General features: G+C 38.8%; 1 pseudogene; it reads right to left on the bottom strand.

The window, feature by feature from the left end:
- LOC126474120 (venom carboxylesterase-6-like) overlaps window positions 1-16008 on the bottom strand; it is a 176099-nt pseudogene that overhangs the window by 120867 nt on the left and 39224 nt on the right.

Here is a 16008-nt window from a genome sequence, read left to right as displayed (position 1 = left end):
TATAGCTAGCGGCGTAGGGTACCGTTAACAAGTCGCACTTAAATATCAGCATAAAAAATGATTTACGCAAACCTGTTTTGCGGGGGTTGTCTTTTGAAACTACTTACCCAGTGGGCCGAGACGGTAATTAATAGCAACCATCACAACATCGTGGTCCAGAATAAATTGGGTTCAACCCAGTTGGCGCCTCCTGAGATCCAGCCGCCTCCGTGGATCCAGAACATCACTGGCAGCCGCCTGCTTGGATTCACCTGAAAACACAGATAATGCTAATACTGAATTTTCTATCAGACCCATTACGACGATACAGCGGTATGTTGATACGAAAACAGGCATATAATGTATCTGAAATTTTTGTGTCCTGAAGCTCTTACGTCGGATTGTACTAACGCATAGCACATTTTGCCTAATTTGCTTTATTTTTCGGGGACTTACGAAATACGCGTGCACCAGCCAACGATAAAGAATCACTTAGGCCTTCATCACTGTTACATCGCAAAGAATTGTCACATCAAGTGTCATGAAGAAATGAAGACTCCCTTGTTATTGGTCGAAACATAGAGGCTCCTAAGAGACGTTTCGCTCAACAAAATTTAATTCTCAGATTCAAAAATCGGTTTGATCGAGACTACCGTTTCACGATGACATGGCAAGCTGAATATGAAGAGAAGTATATGAGGATATGGAACGGGAAATTCAGTACTGTAAAGGGAGATGAAAATGCAATAGTCATGGTGGTCTGGAATGCGCTTTTAAGGGTAGGAGCAGAAGAAAGAGTCACCGGAGAATATGGCCTTGGTAGTGGAATGAGAGAGACGAAAGACTAATTGAATTCTGAAATAAATTTCAGCTAGTAACAGTGAAAACTCTGCTTAAGAGGAGGAGATATACTTGAAAAAAAAAAGCCAGAAGATACGACAAGATTTCAGTTAGGTTACATGACGGTCAGGCAGAGATTCCGAAATCAGACACAGGATTGTAAGGCCTACCCGGAGCAGAAATAGACGCGGACCACAATTTAGTTGTAAAAAAGAGTAGAATGAAGAGACAATGCGCAAGGAAGTGGGTAACGGAAGTACTGTGGAATACAGATATACGCCTCAAGTTCTCTACACTTTAGCTGCTGCGGTGAGGAATAACTCAGCAGGCAGTTCAGCTGAACAGAAACGGACATTTCTAAAAAGAAGTTGGAAAGAGAAACATAGGTACATCGAAGGTCATTGCGAAGAACCCACGGGTAAAAGGAAAAATACTTCTGCGATCGATGAAGGAAGCAAGTGCAAAAATGACCACGAAAAGTGTGAAGATACCGAAAAAGAAATGATTGTCGGAAGGACTGACTCAGCATATAGAAAGGTCAAAGCAACCTTCCGTGAAATTAATTGCAGGGGTGGTAACATTATACGTGCAATGGGAATTCCGCGGTTAAGCGCAGACGATAGAGGAGATAGGTGGAGGGAGTACATTAAAGGGCTGCGTGTGGGTGAAGTCTTGTCTGATAAAGTGACAGAAGAAGAAGAACTAGTCGATATAGAAGCGATAGGGGATAGAATATCACAACCAGAATTGAGAAGAGCTTTGGCAGCCTTCTAATCAAATAAGTTGTAAGTGACAGACAACATTCCAACCGAATTTTCTAAAATTACTGTAGGAAGTGACAACAAAACGACTACTCACATTGATGTGTACAGTGCATGAGTCTGGAGGCATACCATTTGACTTTCGGAAAAATATCATCCACACAATTCCGAAGGCTGCAAGAGCTGACAAGTGCGAGAATTATCGCAAAATCAGCTTAGTAGATCAAGCATCCAAGTTGCTGACGAGAATGGTACACATGTAAGTAGGCTGTTTATGTTTTCTTATTGGCAACGTTACGTAGCGCTCTGAATGAAAATCACTGGCTGTGCTGTGTGCAGTCTGTGGCTAGTTTGCATTGTTGTCTGCCATTGTAGTGTTGGGCAGCGGCAGCTGGCTGTTAACAGCGCGTAGCGTTGCGCAGTTGGAGGTGAGCCGCCAGCAGTGGTGGATGTGGGGAGAGAGATGGCGGAGTTTTCAAATTTCTAGGACTGGATTTCATGAACTGCTATATGTATTATGACTATTAAGGTAAATACATAATTTATTCTCTATCAAAATCTTTCATTTCCTAACTATGCCTATCAGTAGTTAGTGCCCTCAGTAGTTAGAATCTTTTATTTAGCTGGCAGTAGTGGCGCTCGCTATATTGCAGTAGTTCGAGTAACGAAGATTTTTGTGAGGTAAGCGATTTGTGAAAGGTATAGGTTAATGTTAGTCAGGGCCATTCTTTTGTAGGGATTATTGAAAGTCAGATTGCGTTGCACTAAAAATATTGTGTGACAGTTTAAGCACAGTCATCTATAATTTTTCGAAGGGGACGTTGCATATGTCGACCCTTAGCTGAGGATACCTCACTGGAATCTTCCGATTTTTTTCTTTTAGTTTGTGTAATTAGTGTAGATTTTGTTTATTGCTAGCGCGTAATTGTAGAGAGAATCTCCTTTGTAGTTGCAATCTTTCATTGTTGTTGTGGCATGCATGTAGATTTGCACCAAGTATTTCGCTGCTGCGCTTGCAATTAACTAGATATTATTTTCAGTGCTATGTTAATGTGTTCTCTTATTTTTGCTCTTCAAATTGTGTTTTTCTGTGTTGTCGTGTGAAATATTGTGACAATAATGGCGTGTGAAAAATGTAATACTAGGCTTCAAAGTAAACTGAGAAATGACAGTGAAGACGAAAGCAGTGTGTTAGCGCCGCTGAGTAATGAATTAACTGATGTTCAAAGTAGTAATTTGGTAATTGTGCATAGGGAAATGGAGCGGGCTGCAAATAATGGTGTAGGCAGTGAAACAATTAGTGAACAGGGAAGCATTATCGATCGATCGGTCGGCAACAGCTCGCCTCAGGAATCGGGAATGACAGAACACAATATTGCAAATACTGTAGACTCAGGTTTTGGGTTCTCACCGTTTTCTCAAATGAGTCAAGACACATATTCCGATTGTCAAAATGTGAATGTTGCCTGTGTAAATTCACTGCCGAAAAGCACTCAGGAACATTTTTCAGACACCAGTGCATTGTTATTACAATTAATGCAACAAATGGGACAAAAGCTTCAAAAGTTAGACACAATGGAACAAAATCAGAGACAAACACTGCAAAAGCTTCAAAAGTTAGACACAATGGAACAAAATCTTCAAAAGTTAGACGCAATGGGACAAAATCTTCAAAAGTTAGACACAATGGAACAAAATCTTCGGAAGTTAGACACCACACTTGAACAAACACGTGAAGATTTAACTACTGAGTTACATAACATTGAATCGAAATGTCAAAAAGTCTGTAATGACGTAAAAACACAAATTTGTGAGCATTTTCAACCCATTTTTTCGTGGCATGAAAATGCATTACAGAATCACGAAGCAGCCATAAAAGAACTGCAAACCATTGTTCATGAAAATCATGAGACCTTGTGGGCTAAAATTGACTCAGTTGCATCTACCGATTCGGTTATGCAACTTGCAAAAACTCAGGAAAACTTAAAGGACACAGTAGATTCGATTTCAACACAAATGGACACTCTGAAACTTGGTTCAGAAAAACACACTGAGGAAATGTGTTCACTATCGGAGAAAGTAGCCGAACTTTCGGATCAGTTCACTAACTTATCCACAAAGGTAGATGATAATCTGAATGACACAAAACCGGTAGTCTTTAATGACACAGAAGAGTGCGAACAAATTAGGAAATTCAAACAAAATCCGAATCAAATTAATACGCAACACCAAAGAGAAATCCGGGAAGTACAAGATCAGCTGACACAGGTAATACACGAATTACGTATTTCAGAGGACACTCGCGCCCCAATACGGGAAGAGGGACACAGAAATACGGAACAGCCACAAAATAATAACACAGCGCATTTCGGAAATTATGAAAGAAATTGGCAAGGTGCACCGAATTTTGAAATGGAACCGCCGAAACGACGTAACAATGACCGATATGCGACTCGCCGACATGATGACTTTGACTATAAGCTGTTCATTACTACACGTAAATTCAAAACATTTAAGAATTCTGGCAACGACATTCATCCACAAGCATGGCTCCATCAATTCTCTCATTGTTTCCCTCCCAACTGTTCGTTAGAACACAGATTAGAATTTATGTGTGGCTATTTAGAGAATGAACCAGCTGTAAGAATGCTATCGGTCATTCACGATTGTCACAGTGAAGGAGAATTTTACCATGCCTTCCTCTCAGCATATTGGTCTCAAGCTACACAAGACCGAGTAAAACATAGCATCATAATGATGAAACATTTCGAACAATCTGAATTTTCCAGTCTTGTGAAATATTTTGAAGACATGTTGCACAAGAATCAGTACCTGTCAAACCCATACAGCCCCTCAGAACTCATCCGCATTTCCTTAATCAAATTACCTGAACATTTACGACATATTATTTTGGCAGGACGTTGCAAAGATGACATTGAAGCTTTTCAGGGACTGTTACAAGAACTGGAAATTGACACTGACAATCGCGGAACGCTAAAACAGGAGCACAACAATTACAGGTCACATCTGTCACAATTCCGTGATGGCAGAAATAATACACGTTAAGGCTATTCGTACAACGTAAATCGTGACCAAAACAGACACCACCCATATGACAACCGTTGGCAGAGTAGTAATAATTACAGGGAAAGATCACCTCTGCGCAGTAATGACTATCACAGAGACAATCAGAGAAACAGACAATATGGGAACCAAAATAATTATTATCAAGGGAGACAGAATAACTTCAGATGCATTGGTCCAGCGCGCAGTTACGATTCAGGGAGAAATTCTCCACCACATGACCGACAAGAAAGAAACTATGGAATCTACCGACATGACGACAGAGGATATGATCGTAACGACAGACCCGAATTGCATCAGAGCTGGCGGGATTCAAACAGAGCAGGGCCCTCTCGACAAGGTGAATTTGTAGAAGTTAGGTCTCCAAATCCCAATAACGACACGCGCCAACAAAGACACAATAGGCAATGACTCATACCGCTGGCAGCTACAAAACATACTTATGAAACTGACGACGCAGCTGCCGCAGCTAGTAATTACGTAAAAATGGAAGACATTAGGGACATCTTACTCCAGGAACACGACGTAAAACACAACAAGATTGCATATCCTGTGATTCACATTACTGCAAATGACGTAAAATTTACGGCGGTACTTGACTCTGGCAGTTCCATTTCAGTAATTAGTGAAACAGCTTTTAGCAAATGCAACAAATCTAACAATTGTCCCACACTTCCGTTACGTAAGATTAAATTACAGGGTGCAATCTTTGGAAAAAGGGTAGATGTACGCCAACAAACCAACTTAGAATTCTTTTGTCAAAGCCACAGCTTCTCTATGAACTTTCTTATTGTTCCATTATTGTCGACGGAAATTATATTGGGAGTAGACTTTTTGAATGAATACAAAGTAATCGTAAACTTTCATGATGCTGAAATAAGTTTAGAGAAAGAAGGTAGGTCAATAGCTTTGAAATTTGAAGATTGGCTCTCAAACCATGATGAGGAAATTAATCGGCTTTACCTTCTGTTAGACAACAGTTCGGAATTTTCTACGGAACTAGACACTAACAATCACTCTGCAAGTACTGACAGGGATGATATCGACGGCATATTTGAAACTAATGAGTTAATTCAGAATAAAATTCAAACAATTGAGAATTGTAATGACACTGATAGGCAGGACCTTTTTGAGATTTTAGAAGCACATTCCAGTTTTTACTCACAAAACAGGAACAATCAAGGGATTTCAATACCAATTTCGTGTTCGTGAGCATACTAAATTTTGTGTTAGACCATACGTAATTCCAGCGCATTATAGGGACCATGTTAGAACAGAAATACAATCTATGATTGACGAGGGCATTATTGAGCCTGCAGTAAGCTCATACAACAATTCATTACATGTTGTTGAGAAGAAAAATGGATCGATCAGGCTTGTCTTAGATTCGAGACAAATCAATACTATCATTATTCCTGAAACAGACAGGCCGCAAACATTGGAAGAACTTCTTCAAAATTTTAATGGTGTAAAAGTGTTGTTTTCCATTGATCTCAGATCCTGCTTTTATCAGATCGAACTTCATCCAGAATGTACAAAATACACAGCTTTCCTTTGTTTCGGCGTTTGTTATCAGTTTCGGAAACTTCCTTTTGGTTTGAACATTTCTTCGGCAGCATTCATTCGCGGGCTAAATTCCATATTACCTGAGTTCTTAAAACGTCACATCACCTTATATGTGGACGATATTCTGATAGCAGAAGCCTCATGGGAACAACACAATCGCATCCTCAACAGCGTGTTACATATTTTTGCAGAATCTGGAATTACAGTTAACTTGGAAAAGTCTGAATTCGGTAGGTCAAAGGTGAGGTTTTTACAACATATTATTTCTTCTGAAGGCATTCAGCCGGATCCTGAAAAGTTAGAAGCAATCAGAGCCATTCCAGTTCCATCCACAAAAAAACAAGTCTGCAGTTTTCTAGGTCTCGTAAATTTTTACCGTCGTTTTCTGAATATGCAAATTCTAGTTACACCAAAACTTTGTTCTCTCACTGGAAAAAATACTATTTGGAACTGGGACGAACAAGCACAGTTGGAATTCAATTCTTTGAAAGAAGTGTTACTTAATGCACCAATACTAGCTCATCCAGATCTGTCACAAGATTTCTGCCTTAGCACGGATTCTTCTAAAGTCGGTCTTGGTACCCATTTATTTCAAGAAGCCATAGAAAATGACACTACTGTTCAGAAAACCATTGCTTTTGCTAGCCGAGTGCTAATAAAATCTGAAAAAAATTATTCCGTTACTGAATTAGAAGCTTTAGCTATCGTTTGGGCATTTAATAAATTCCGTTTCTTTCTTTCTGGTAAGCACGTAAAAGTAGACAGTGATCATCGTGCATTACAATTTCTTATGTCTTCAAAATTAAATCATGACAGGTTAAAACGTTGGGCATTATTTCTGCAAGAATTCCACTTCACAATAGTCTACATTCCCGGCAAGGAGAACACTGTTGCGGACGCACTGTCACGCGCACCGGCTGGGCTTGAGAAAAGTAACACAGAAGGCAACCTCGAGAAAAATTTCAGTATTCCTTACATTCAGAAAGTCGCCTTTGAAAACTTCATCACCACATCTTTAAAGGACATTGCTCATGAACAAGATAAAGATCCGATTTGGAAAGGCATGAAAAGACACACACACAGATTCGGCATTATTATCTGGTTAGAAACAACATACTGTTCAAAAGCTGCACTGTTGATGACAAGCTATATGTACTTTGCATTCCTGACGATTTCGTTAATAAGCTCATTTGGTACATTCATTTCAGCTATGCACATTTTGGCCCACGAAAATGTTATCATATTCTTCGAACGACTTGTTATTTTAACAATATGGAAAAGAGAATTCGAAGAGTCTTGTATATTTGTAAACTTTGTCAAAAGGCGAAACCATCTACTATCTCCTGTCGTGCTCTGCTGTTTCCTATCATTCCTTCTAAATTAAAAGAATTTGCTGCTGTTGGTCTCTTGGGACCGCTTGTTAGAACATCTAATGGATTTTCGTACGTTCTAGTCGCTGTTGAACTTACTTCAAAATTTGTTTCTTTCACACCGTTATGTAAAGCCACTGGACGGTCTGTATCCAACGCCTTTGTTAAAAATTTCTTACGTGAAGTTGGACACGTTAGTAAAGTCATTTCAGATAACGGACCGCAATTCAGATCTGCTGTTTGGTCACGCATGCTTCGGAATCATAAAATCAAACCTGTTTTTATTTCATTGTACTCACTACATTGTAACCCGTCTGAACGGATTATGAAAGAAATCAATAAGCTTTGCAGACTTTATTGTCACAGAAAGCATCAGCATTGGGACAGATATTTACACTTATTTCAAAATGTGCTGAATGAAATGCCTCATGATTCCACTGCTTTGCCACCTACTCTTGTACTGAGGAATGAAGAACCACCGAACAGAATCAGAGAGCTTCTACCTTTCCCGAATACACGTAAACTTCGACACAAAGACATAATTGATTTGGCTCTTAAAAATATAAAATATGCAGCAGACAAAAGGAGAAAACTACACGGTAAAGCAAATGCAAAGAAATTATGTATTGGTCAGAAAGTTCTCATTAAAGCTCATTCATTGTCACATAAGAAGAAACACTTGAGTCACAAATTCTTTCTAGTTTACAATGGACCTTACAGAATCCGACGTATACCTCATGATAATTGCGTTGAAGTTGAAACTCTGCGTACTAGGAAAAGTAAAGGTTTACACCACATTTCACATGTAAAACCGTTTGTTGAAAGATAATCTGTTTTTTAACTTTGTCTTTGCCATAAAACTTTTCACTTCACATTTCTAGTATGCTTTGTCAGACTTAGAATCAGTTAATATGCAACAATGTTTGAAGTTCAATATCCAATCAAGAACCAAGATAACTTATTTAAACAGAAATTATGAATGCATTGTTATAGTGAACAGGTGACACACTGTTATTGTGTGTGTACATTCTTGCAACAAGTTGCACGATTACGTAACGACTATCAGGCTTACTTACTTAGAACTTATACTGCTAATGAGATATTAATGCAACATTTTGGTTTACTTGAAAAGATACTCTTTATTTGAAGTACATTCGGTGAGATTAAAGATGACTTAGCATTTGGTTTCTTTGATAGCTACACGATTATATCACGACGCTATTAATATGTGACACAATTTACAATGTTGCTTTTGCGGTGTATCTGTTTTACATCCGCACAGTTTTTCTCAATTATTCTGGAAAGTAAAACATGTTTTAGTAGTAACTTTTGTGGTATAGCTACAATGAGACTGCCTTTTCCATAGCACAACAATACATTACAGCACAGTACTTTCTTCATCACGGCAATAAGCGTAATAACTAAGATATCTATACGCAAACATTTCACTTTGGTTTATCATGAGGGAAGTACATTGACTTTTGCAGAACTTAGCTTTCGGAGGACGATAAATACGACACTTCCACAGAGATTATCTTACAACAAGACGCACAGTATAGCGCTACAGTACACGTATTTGAGTGATTAATTTTGTACTTAAAACATTTATTTTTAAAGATATTTGAAGTACAATGATACAAAGGTTTTCCGTGATACATTTCATTCCATTGCTGTAATCTGTAACACCTGAGGGTATTATTCATTAATCCTCAGGGGGGTACATGCTTACTTTGTGTACCATGTGTGTGGCAAGCACATGGAGCCCTAGCTAATATGGTATTTGCTTATTCAACTTTACACATCGGTACCATATTTCTCTAACACAGAATTACACAGCTATCTGATCATTTAACTGAGAGAGACAAATATTTATTTTACTACATCAGTGACAGATGTTTACGTAATTACACAGTTGGATAACTTCACACTTATGAAATTGTATTTTGTTTGTACTTTGTGAACTGTTCATATATTTTTTCGGAACCATTGTGATACTATGAGAGCTTTGAATGATGTATTTGGTGTGGGATCATGATTTTTTAAAGTAAGTTTGAGGTAAATGACACTACTGACATGAGCAGAGAATTTTTTTTAGGTTTTGAAACTATTGGAGGAAGCTACGACGATTTTGAGATTTGGCTGAGGTTTTATGATGTTATTATTACGATGATGATGTGTATTATGCTGTTGAGGTATGTTTATGATCAATAAGCTGATGCTATATGAGGAATCTGATTATGCTATGTAGTTATTATGATGAAATATTGAAGACGTGTCGACGAATATGTATATGTGTTATAAGGTAAGGAATAATGAGTAGTAGTTAGGGACTCTGGTTTGGGAAAAAGGTTGTTGGCAACCAAGGATCGTACTTTAAGAGTTATGAAATGTATGTATCTGCGTGAATGTATCACAATGCCGGCGAAAATTTTTTGGCCACTGTTATATTTATAGAATTTTGTTTCTACACATTTGTAACGCAAATTCTTGACCTGTGAAATTTTTATATGAGACTGTCACTGTAGCGGAAACTGCTGTCGTAAATATTTCGGTAAGAAAGGTAAGTGACCGTGACGTAATGCGTTGTGAGCGGCCAGGTGTGCCAGCCACCTTGAGAAAAAGCCATTAGGCGGAGAAAAAAAGAAACCATTAACCTCGCTATTGACATGCCTTTGTAGAAAGCATCGCAAATACGACACGCTCAAACTTGAAAACATATGATTACACAGTGTAGCTCTTAAGTTATGAAATTTACTAAAATGCGTAATGAAATGATGAGAAACATTTTCCATCTATTGTCTTTGTAGTTGAGAGATTGCTCATTTTGTTTAATATCTAGTTTCTAGCTGCACTGCAGCATTGGTTAAAATAAAATTTTATAGATGTACTAATATAGATATTTTATGCCTACAGATCCAGTAAATAGTAACTTTATGATGTACTTAAAAAAAACGAAGGAGCACAAGAAAAAACATTTCCCTTCACAGGAATTGCATACAGAATTTTCTTTTCAAGTACTTGGTAATTTCTTTTGTAGAATACGTTGTGGTGCACCACTTTAATTACATAGACATTAAGATGTGAATATACATTTCCCTTGTCTGCACTGTTGTCTTTAGTGTAATCTTTTTTCTGCTTGAGCTATGTCATGTTTAGATATAAGTTATTGCATTTGCTGCTGCTGTTTGCCAGGCATAGTGCTACTAAATTTCACTTTACATTACTCTGTTAAGCCAGTTTTACTACTGATTTATTTTTCTTGTTTGCTGCTCATTGCCTTATATTAGTTGTAATATTGCTGCTTGCTTTGCCAATTTCCATTTTTTTGTCATTGCTGTTTGTGTTAAATGTTTCGTGCTGCTGCATTGCCTCGTCCCTTAGTATATATATCTGAGCTCAGTAGATTTAAGTTAGCTTAAAATGGGGTAGGCTATATAAGAGAACGAGTTGTGATGAATCGGAAGAAATGCATTGAGGAGCTATAAGAATATGGTTTACCCAACAAAGTATTTTGAAAGAGGATATGAACAAAAAAGTAGGTTTTAGAGACAACAAGTTTGGGTAGGATTTTCTTGAAATAAATGATGTAAGATAATGGAAAATAAATAATGAAGTAAGAAATATGTGAACATATAAATACAGAAAGCATGCTTGGACAGGATTTTTTTGGTGGAAACAAATGTTGAAATAAGACGAAAGATCTATGGAATGAAGTTTTGGGTTGGACTGCAGTACCAAATGTCACACTGAAAACGAACCCTGTCTTTCCTTTTATATTATTTTGTTATGTGTTTATGTACCATTGTGTATTTGTCTTTTTCCTGTCTTTAAGTATTTAGCTAATAAGATTTATGTTGTAGAATTTTTCAAATACTATGTTATTTACCTTGTAAAGATGCTTAGACATTATTTATTCTGTTTTGTTTTAATGCTCATATGTGAAGTTGATGTTTCAAAAGTTATTCTGATCTTTTATGTATTTACTTATGTCATAATTCCTGTAACACTGATGTATATGTTTATTTCTATTCTTTTGTAAAGCCCCTATTACTACAAATGTTATCTGTATTATTATGTTTTTAATGATGTATTTTGTACCTTTGTTATTGTGTTCTTATGTTATAAAATTATACTTGACACCAGTTCATCAAATTAAGTAACTTGTAAGTTACATTTCACTGCACACATTCCTGTTGGTCATAGTATATGGACAATATGTGAGAAGTAGGGACTGATAGTGTTTGCACGTGTGTTAATAATTCAGCAAGGGACTGGATAACAGCATTGCTGGTTCCAAGGACATTTCAAACAAATTTTTTGTGAGTGGACAAGTGGTGGTTTATGGACTTGCTATATTCTCCGCAAGACTCTTCAATGGTGATTGTGCACCTGCACAGTCACAACAGATGGCTGTTGGGCGTCTCTACAAGGTCTATAGTGGGTCTGCACCTTTGATGACCCACCAATACCATTATTTCTACAAGGACTGCAGGGTCTGCACCTCTGGTGGCCCACCAATACCATACTCTCTACCCGGACTACAGTGGTCTGCTCTGTGATGACCTACCTACCAATATTCTTTAAAACTTCGACTGACTCTGCGGTGGGTTTGCTCTGTTGTGGCCCATTACCTGTCTGCATGTCGAGAGTCAGCACTGTCTTTCCGTTGGAAGGACAACACTACTTCTTCAAGACTGCATGGAAATGCTCTATTTCCATGTGCATTTTCTTTTACTGCTCAGACTTTGAGAAAAACACTGCAATTTTACTGTGATGAATGATCAGGACTGTCTTTATGGACTGTGAGAAAATTTTAGCTTTTGACCAACATTGTATCAATTAGTGTGTGCATTTGATATCTTTCTTACTGTAATTATGAAAAATTTTTTCAAATCTGTATTGGCCAGTGCCCAAAACAATTTGTAAAGTTTTTTGTGGGGAGCATGGGGGCTATGTAAGTAGGCTGTTTATGTTTTCTTATTGGCAACGTTACGTAGCGCTCTGTATGAAAATCACTGGCTGTACTGTGTGCAGTCTGTGGCTAGTTTGCATTGTTGTCTGCCATTGTAGTGTTGGGCAGCGGCAGCTGGCTGTTAACAGCACGTAGCATTGCGCAGTTGGAGGTGAGCCGCCAGCAGTGGTGGATGTGGGGAGAGAGATGGCGGAGTTTTCAAATTTGTAAGACTGGATGTCATGAACTGCTATATATATTATGACTATTAAGGTAAATACATCATTTATTCTCTATCAAAATCTTTCATTTCCTAACTATGCCTATCAGTAGTTAGTGCCCTCAGTAGTTAGAATCTTTTATTTAGCTGGCACTAGTTCGTGTAACGAAGATTTTTGTGAGGTAAGCGATTTGTGAAAGGTATAGGTTAATGTTAGTCAGGGCCATTCTTTTGTAGGGATTATTGAAAGTCAGATTGCGTTGCACTAAAAATATTGTGTGACAGTTTAAGCACAGTCATGTAAAATTTTTCTATGGGGACGTTGCACACATAATAATGGAAAAGAGAATTGAGGAAGTGTTAGATGAGGAGATGTTGGGCTCGAGTATGGGAAACGAACCAGAAGGATAGTTCTGACGTTATGTATGATAATGGAAACAAGACCGAAGAAAAATCAAAATACCTTCATAGGATTTGTCGACTGGGAAAAAGTGTCAGACCATATCAAATGGTGCAAGATGTTTGAAATCCTATGAAAAATGCCCTTAAGCTATAGGGAAGATGGTTTATATACAATATGAACATGTACCAAGAGGGAACCATAAGAGTGGAAGATCAAGAATGAAGAAGTGTTCGGATTAAAAAGAGCGTAAGACAGGGATGTAGTCTTCCCCCCCCCCCCCCCCCCCTCCCCACTGCTTCTTTGAATAATTGATGGAAATTAATGAAAGATTCCAGAGTGAAATTCATATTCAAGTTAAAAGGATATCAATGATACACTACTGGCCATTAAAATTGCTACACCACGAAGATGACGTGCTACAGAAGCGAAATTTAACAGACAGGAAGAAGATCCTGCGATATGCAAATGATTAGCTTTTCAGAGCATTCACACAAGATTGGCGCCGGTGGCGACACCTAAAACGTGGTGACATGAGGAAAGTTTCCAACCGATTTCTCATACAGGACCAGCAGTTGACCGGCGTTGCCTGGTGAAACGTTGTTGTGATGCCTCGTGTAACGAGAAGAAATGCTTACCAACACGTTTCCGACTTTCATAAAGGTCGGATTGTAGCCTATCGCGATTGCGGTTTATCGTATCGCGACATTGCTGCTCGCGTTGGTCGAGATCCAATGACTGTTAGCAGAATATGGAATCGGTGGGTTCAGGAGGGTAATACGGAACGCCGTGCAGGATCCCAACGGCCTCGTATCACTAGCAGTCGAGATGACAGGCATCTTATCTGCATGGCTGTAGCGGATCGTGCAGCCACGTCGCGATCCCTGAGTCAACAGATGGGGACATTTGCAAGACCAAAACCATCTGCACGAACAGTTCGACGACGTTTGCAGCAGCATGGACTATCATCTCGGAGACCATGGCTGCTGTTACCCATCACGCTGCATCACAGACAGGAGCGCCTGCGATGGTGTACTCAACGACGAATCTGGGTGCACGAATGGCAACACGTCATTTTTTCGGATGAATCCAGGTCCTGTTTGCAGTATCATGATGGTCGCATCCGTGTTTGGCGACATCGCGGTGAACGCACCTTGGTAGCGCGTATTCGTCATCGCCATACTGGCGTATCACCCGGCGTGATGGTATGGGGTGCCATTGGTTACACGTCTCGGTCACATCTTGATTCCAGTTACGGAACTTTGAACAGTGGACGTTACATTTCAGATGTGTTGTGACCCATGGCTCTACCCTTCACTTGATCCTTGCAAAACCCTACATTTCAGCAGGATAAAGCACGACCGCATGTTGCAGGTCCTGTATGGGTCTTTCCGGATACAGAAAATGTTCGACTGCTGTCCTGGCCAGCACATTCTCCAGATCTCTCATCAATTGAAAACGTCTGGTCAATGGTGGCCGAGCAACTGGCTCATCACAATACGCCAATTACTTCTCTTGATGAACTGTGGTAACGTGTTGAAGCTGCATGGGCAGCTGTACCTGTACACACCATCCAAGCTCCGTTTTACTCAATGCCCAGTCGTATCAAGGCCGTTATTACGGCCAGAGGTGGTTGTTTTGGAAACTGATTTCTCAGGATCTCTGCACCCAAATCGTGTGAAAATGTAATCACATGTCAGTTCTAGTATAATATATTTGTCCAATGAATACCCGTTTATCATCTGCATTTCTTCTTGGTGTAGCAATTTTAATGGCCAGGAGTGTACAATTCGCTGATGACATTGCTGTTCTTAGTGAAAGTGAAGGAGAATTACAAAATGTACTGAATGGAATGAACAATATAATGTGTACTGAATATGAATTGAGAGTAAAACGAAGAAGAAAGTTATGGGAAGCAGCCGAAATGAGAACAGCAAGAAACATAAATCAGATTGATGGTCACAAAGTAGATTAAGTCAAGGAATTGTACTACCTAGGCAGCAAAATATACCATGACGGTTGGATCAAGGAGGATATCAAAAGCAGATTACATTGGAAAAATCGTATTCCTGATAAAGAGGAGTAAACTAGTATCAGACATAGAACTTAATTTAGGAAGAAATTGGTGGCAATGTACGTTTGGAGCACAGCGTGGTATGGACTGTGAGAAAACCGGAAAAGAACAGAATTGAAGCATTTGAAATGTGGTGCTGCAGACGAATGTAGAAACTAAAGTGGACTGATACGTTAAGGGATGAGGAGGTTGTCCGGAAAATCGGCGAGGAAAGGTATATATGGAAAACACTGACAAGAAGAAGGGATAGGATCGTAGGACATCTCTTAAGATGTCACGGAATAACTTCCGAGGTACCAGAGAGAGCTGTAAAGGGAAAAGACTGAAGAGGAAGACAGAGAGTGAGATACATCCAGCAAAAAATTGAGGACATAGGTTGCAAGTGATACTCTGTGATGAAGAGGTTAGTACAGTAGAGTAATTAGAAAGTGCACAATTCGCAGTTAATTTTACTAAGTCGTTTGTGTGTGATAAACGCTGCATTCGAATTTCTGGTATCATTATAATAAATTAAATCCAGTCCTATATATGATGAACGGGCTAAACTACGGAAAACCTTTGTAGAAATAATTCTGAAAATGCTACAATTATCATTTTCATACGATGGGGCTGCGGCTGCAGCTTTATCACAGGAATCAGCCTAGCAACTTCTGTTTTAAAATAAAATTCGTCCATTTTAGTAATGCAAATAGCCGAGCAAACAGTTTCGTTTATTTTATTATGTAATGGATTATAATAATAAACCAGGAGTTCTAAAAATAAT

The sequence above is a fragment of the Schistocerca serialis genome, chromosome 4, assembly GCF_023864345.2.
Source record: "Schistocerca serialis cubense isolate TAMUIC-IGC-003099 chromosome 4, iqSchSeri2.2, whole genome shotgun sequence".
Classification (NCBI taxonomy): domain Eukaryota; kingdom Metazoa; phylum Arthropoda; class Insecta; order Orthoptera; family Acrididae; genus Schistocerca; species Schistocerca serialis.
Note: the sequence above shows the minus strand (reverse complement) of the source record. Positions and strands in the feature narration are given on the sequence as shown.